This window comes from Bos javanicus, chromosome X (genome assembly GCF_032452875.1).
Source record: "Bos javanicus breed banteng chromosome X, ARS-OSU_banteng_1.0, whole genome shotgun sequence".
Taxonomy (NCBI): domain Eukaryota; kingdom Metazoa; phylum Chordata; class Mammalia; order Artiodactyla; family Bovidae; genus Bos; species Bos javanicus.
Window position 1 is genome coordinate 49,067,301 of NC_083897.1, and position 6,000 is coordinate 49,073,300.

Below are 6,000 nucleotides of genomic sequence, written 5' to 3' on the forward strand. Positions count from 1 at the left end.
TAGGAATAAACATTAATGAGGAAAAAAGTAAGGATTTAAAATTGACATTTCAGAAGTGATTCTTGCTGTAAAAGATTTTGTTAAGAATAAGGAAGTTAACATTAGGATAATACTTCATAACCTCAGCACTGGGACACAATAGTGTTTCACAATTAACTATTGATATGTGTAGTTAGTTGTGAGGGTTTTCAAATATTACTTGGTGCTAATAATAAAAGCATCATTTTTTGCCTATGAATTTCTTTTTTGACACAGCGGAAAGAGCTCAGGGTTATTTTTATAAAAAAGTACTTGCATACTGAAAATCCCATGAATGGAGGAGCCTAGTGGGCTACAGTCCATGGGGTCGCGAAGAGTCGGACACGACTGAGCGACTTCACTTTCCCTTTTCACTTTTATGCATTGGAGAAGGAAATGGCAACCCACTCCAGTGTTCTTGCCTGGAGAATCCCAGGGACGGCGGAGCCTGGTGGGCTGCTGTCTATGGGGTCGCACAGAGTTGGACATGACTGTCGCGACTTAGCAGCAGCAGCAGGGGAAGCAGAGTTACTACATCTAGGTTTTCATCTGTATAAATGCAAACATGACTCACAGTGTATTTTGTGGTAGCTGTGGCTCAGACGGTAAAGAATCTGCCTACAATGTGGGAGACCCTGGTTCGATCTTTGAGTGGGAAAGATCCCCTGGAGAAGGGAATGGCAACCCACTCCAGTGTTCTTGCCTGGAGAATGCAGTTCATGGGGTTGCAGAGTCAGAAACAACTGAACGGTTAAGCATGCCATGGCACAAGATGGTTTAGAATGACTGCATTAGAGAGAGAGTTCTAATTTTTCTACGTGTAACATAAAAAATTTTAAATAAGTAAAATAAAAATTAAATTCATAAATTTACAGTAAATAAACTTTAATCAAGGAGTGGGCAGACTCTAGTTTTGAACTGAGTTCAACCAAAACTCACTTCTCAATGAATTTTACATGAATAAAAAACAAGTTTACTTCCAAAGGGAAATGTTGCACATACTGTGTATAATTTAAATAATGTACATTCTTATGCACATTTCAGAGAAACATGTTACACGAAGGGAGGAAGAAGCACATGCTCACACATAGGAATGAAGGTCGTAACAAAGAACTTTGGTTTATAGTGATACATGGTGAGTTTTCACTGTTGACTATTCTGCATTTCAAATAAAATAACATTCCAGATCATGACATAAAAGCAAAAATTTAATTCAATTGCACTAACTAGCTATATATACACCATTTTATAGCATATTAAAATTTATTGAGAGAATCTGTCATGCATACTTAAAATTTGGGTCATATTTGGCTTTAAAATTAGACAAACATGCTTTTTCAGAGATTACTCTAAATTACTTTTAAAGTAAAAATTTTATTGAGGTGTAACACACTCAAAGAAATGTTTGAAAATATGTACAACTTATATTTTTGTCTTCAGCTTTCTTTTTCAATAGATTCATTGAGGTATTAATGACATGCAGTAAACTATACATGTAAAGTGTACATTTTAATAAGTTTTCACATATATATTCTCTCATTAAACCACCACCACAAACAAGTCAATGTACATATCCATCACCTCCAAAAGTTTCTTTATCCCTCTTGGTAATTTCATCCTTTTCCTTTCTTCAACCTCCAACCCCAGTAAATAACTGAGTTATTTTCTATCAATAATAGTTAGTTTGATTTTTCTAAGATGTTTTGCACAAATGAAACCATATTTATATTTTATTTTACATCTGGCTTCTTTCACTTAGCCTAATGCCCTTGATATCCATCCGAGTTGGTGTGTATCAGAGCTTTCCTTTTGTTGCAGAATGGTTCTATGAAGACCTACAAGACCTTTTAGAACTAACACACAAAAAAGATGTCCTTTTCAATATAGGGGACTGGAATGCAAAAGTAGGAAGTCAAGAAACACCTGGAGGAACAGGCAAATTTGGCCTTGGACTAAGGAATGAAGCAGGGCAAAGGCTAATAGAGTATTGCCAAGAGGAAGCACTGATCATAGCAAACACCCTCTTCCAACAACACAAGAGAAGACTACACATGGACATCACCAGATGGTCAACACCAAAATCAGATTGATTATATGCTTTGCAGACAAAGATGGAGAAGCTCTATACAGTCAGCAAAAACAAGACCAGGAGATGACTGTGGCTCAGATTATGAACTCCTTATTGCCAAATTCAGACTTAAACTGAAGAAAGTAGGGAAAAGCACTCAACCATTCAGGTATGACTTAAATCAAATCCCTTATGATTAAACAGTGGAAGTGAGAAATAGATTTAAGAGACTAGATCTGATAGACAGAATGCCTGATAAACTATGGATGGAGGTTCATGACATTGTACAGGAGACAAGGATCAAGACCATTCTTATGGAAAAGAAATGCGAAAAAGCAAAATGGCTATCTAGGGAGGCCTTACAAATAGCTGTGAAAAGAAGAGAAGCCAAAAGCAAAGGAGAAAAGGAAAGACATAAACATCTAAATGCAGAGTTCCAAAGAATAGCAAGGAGAGATAAGAAAGCCTTCTTCAGCGATCAATGCAAAGAAATAGAGGAAAACAACAGAATGGGAAACACTAGAGATCTCTTCAAGAAAATTAGAAATTCCAAGGGAACATTTCATGCAAAGATGAGCTCGATAAAGAACAGAAATGGTATGGACTTCACAGAAGCGGAAGATATGAAGAAGAGGTGGCAAGAATACACAGAAGAACCGTACAAAAAAGATCTTCACGACCCAGATAGTCACGATGGTATGCTCACTGACCTAGAGCCAGACATCCTGGAATGTGAAGTCAAGTGGGCCTTAGATAGCATCACTAGGAACAAAGCTAGTGGAGGTGATGGAATTCCAACTGAGCTATTTAAAATCCTGAAAGATGATGCTGTGAAACTGGAGCACTCAATATGTCAGCAAATTTGGAAAACTCAGCAATGGCCACAGGACTGGAAATGGTCAGTTTTCATTCCAATCCCAAAGAAAGGCAATGCCAAATAATGCTTAAGCTACTGCACAATTGCACTCATCTCACGTGCTAATAAAGTAATGCTCAAAATTCTCCAAGCCAGGCTTCAGCAATACATGAACCATGAACTTCCAGATGTCCAAGCTGGTTTTAGAAAAGGCAGAGGAACCTGAGATCAAATTGCCAACATCCGCTGGATCATCGAAAAAGCAAGAGAGTTCCAGAAAAACATCTATTTCTGCTCTATTGACTATGCCAAAGCCTTTGACTGTGTGGATCACAATAAACTGTGGAAAATTCTGAAAGAGATGGGAATAGCAGGCCACCTGACCTGCCTCTTGAGAAACCTGTATGCAGGTCAGGAAACAACAGTTAGAACTGGACATGAAACTGTCCATGGTTCCAAACAGGAAAAGGAGTACATCAAGCTGTATATTGCCACCCTGCTTATTTAACTTACATGCAGAGTACATCATGAGAAACACTGGGCTCAAAGAAGCACAAGCTAGAATCAAGATTGCCGGGAGAAATATCAATAACCTCAGATATGCAGATGACACCACCCTTATGGGAGGAAGCAAAGAAGAACTATAGAGCCTCTTGATGAAAGTGTAAGAGGAGAGTGAAAAAGTTGGGTTAAAGTTCAACTTTCAGATAACTAAGATCATGGCATCAGGTCCTATCACTTCATGGCAAATAGATGGGGAAACAGTGGCTGATGTTATTTTGGGGGGCTCCAAAATCACTGCAGACTGTGATTGCAGCCATGAAATTAAAAGACGCTTGCTCCTTGAAAGAAAAGTTATGACCAATCTAGACAGCATATTAAAAAGCAGAGACGTTACTTTGCAAACAAAGGTCCGTATAGTCAAGGCTATGTATGGTAGTCATGTATGGATGTGAGAGTTGGACTATAAAGAAAGCTGAGCACCGAAGAATTGATGCTTTTGAACTGTGGTGTTAGAGAAGACTCTTGAGAGTCCCTTGGACTGCAAGGAGATCCAACCAGTCCATCCTAAAGGAAATCAGTCCTGAATATTCTTTGGAAGGACTGATGTTGAAGCTGAAACTCCAATACTTTAGCCACCTCATGGGAATAACTGATTCATTTGAAAAGACCCTGATGCTGAGAAAGATTGAAGGCAGAAGAGAAAATGATGACAGACGATGAGATGGTTGGATGGCATCACCGACTCAATGGACATGAGTTTTAGTAAACTCCGGGAGTTGGTGATGGACAGGGAGGCCTGGCGTGCTGCAGTCCATGGGGTTGCAAAGAGTTGGACATGATTGAGCGACTGAACTGAACTAACAAAGAAAACTGCTATGAAGATTCATGTACAGGTTTGTGTGAACATGTTTCCATTTCTCTGGGAGAGTTATCTGCCATTGAAATGGCTGGGTCATATTGTAGATATGTTTATCAATTATTTTTAAAAACTTGCTCATTTCTAGTACTATCTCAGATTTTCAAAATCTTAGCCCCTATAATCCTTGTTGCTTTAGTAGCTCTCAGATGAATTTGTTTATCCACTTTTTCTAACTGATCTATCTCAAGCTGCTTTGAGCTGCTGAGAAACAAAAAGCTAAATTTCACCTTTTTAAATAATGTATTTTTGAAATATCTGGTGTTAAATTGTAAAGTCAGTGGGCTTTTGTAGATTAATCACATACAGGTCAACTTTGCTAAATTGTCTTCCTAATTTTAATAATATGTGGATTCTTTTGAGGTTTTATATGGAAATATCATCACCAGTCTTTTGATTTATCTGATTTCTTACATTCCTTATTTTCTTTTATTTTTTTACTATATTGACCAAAACCACCAAAACATTGTTGAAAAATATGTCTTATTCTTGATTTTAAGAGGAATGCTGTTAAGATTTTACAGTTGTCATGTTAGTTTTAAGTTTTCATGAGATGCCCTTTATCAGGTTTTAAAAATCCCCTTCTACTTGTAAGAGTCTGAGACCTTTCCTTTTATCAGAAATTGTATTAAATGATTTTTCTGCATTTTTAAATATGATTGAGATTTTACTTTTTTAGTTTCTTTTTTGGGGGTGAATGTTATTTATTATATTCAGAACACCACTTATAACTGTAAATGTTCCTTTAAAAAAAAGAAAAATGAGCCAAATATTCATTACAGAGACATGACCAAAAGTACAGTAAATGCACTAAGTTTAATATTATGTTAACTACCAGATTATATACTGATGTGGAAAGTTTCTAAGGTATATAAATGTAAAAACAGGATATATATATATGCAGAGAGAGAGAGAAAGAGAGTATGCTTACAACTAAATTCTAAAAATTGGAAGAAAGTGCACACATACAAAAAAGAATAACAGCAGAAGCTGTGCCAGACTACTATGAATGGAAAATACAGCTAATTCCAGAAAGATCTGAATTGTGTTATGTAAATTCATCAAATAGTTTTCAAATTCTAAACTAAGAAATACTGTAATTTCTTTCCAGGTTTATGGATGTATAATTGACCAAAAAATTGCAATTAATTAAGGTATACAATATAATGTTTTTAAATATATATGCATTGTGATATGATAACCACAATCAAGACAATTAACATATCCATCACTTCACAAAGTTACTACTTTTTCCCTTGTGAGAACAATTAAGGTCTGCTCTCTTAAAAATTTTCAAGTATATAGTAAAGTATTGTAAACTAGATGTTGAACTGCCCTCGTATTCTGGAGAAAATTTAATTTGTACATAATGTGTCATTTTTTAATATATTGTTGTGTTTAATTGGCTAATATGTTGTTCAAGATTGTTACCTCTCTGTGTTCCTAGGTGTGTTTCGCCAGAAAATTTTCTTTCTTACACTGTTATTTTTGGATTTTGTTGTCATGGTTATGCTATCTTCATAAAGGGACATAGAAGTATTCGAATTTCTTACTTTGTTGAAAAAATTGTTTATGAAATTATCTGTTTATTGAATATTTGTCATAATTTGTAACTACATTTGGTCATTCATGTTCATA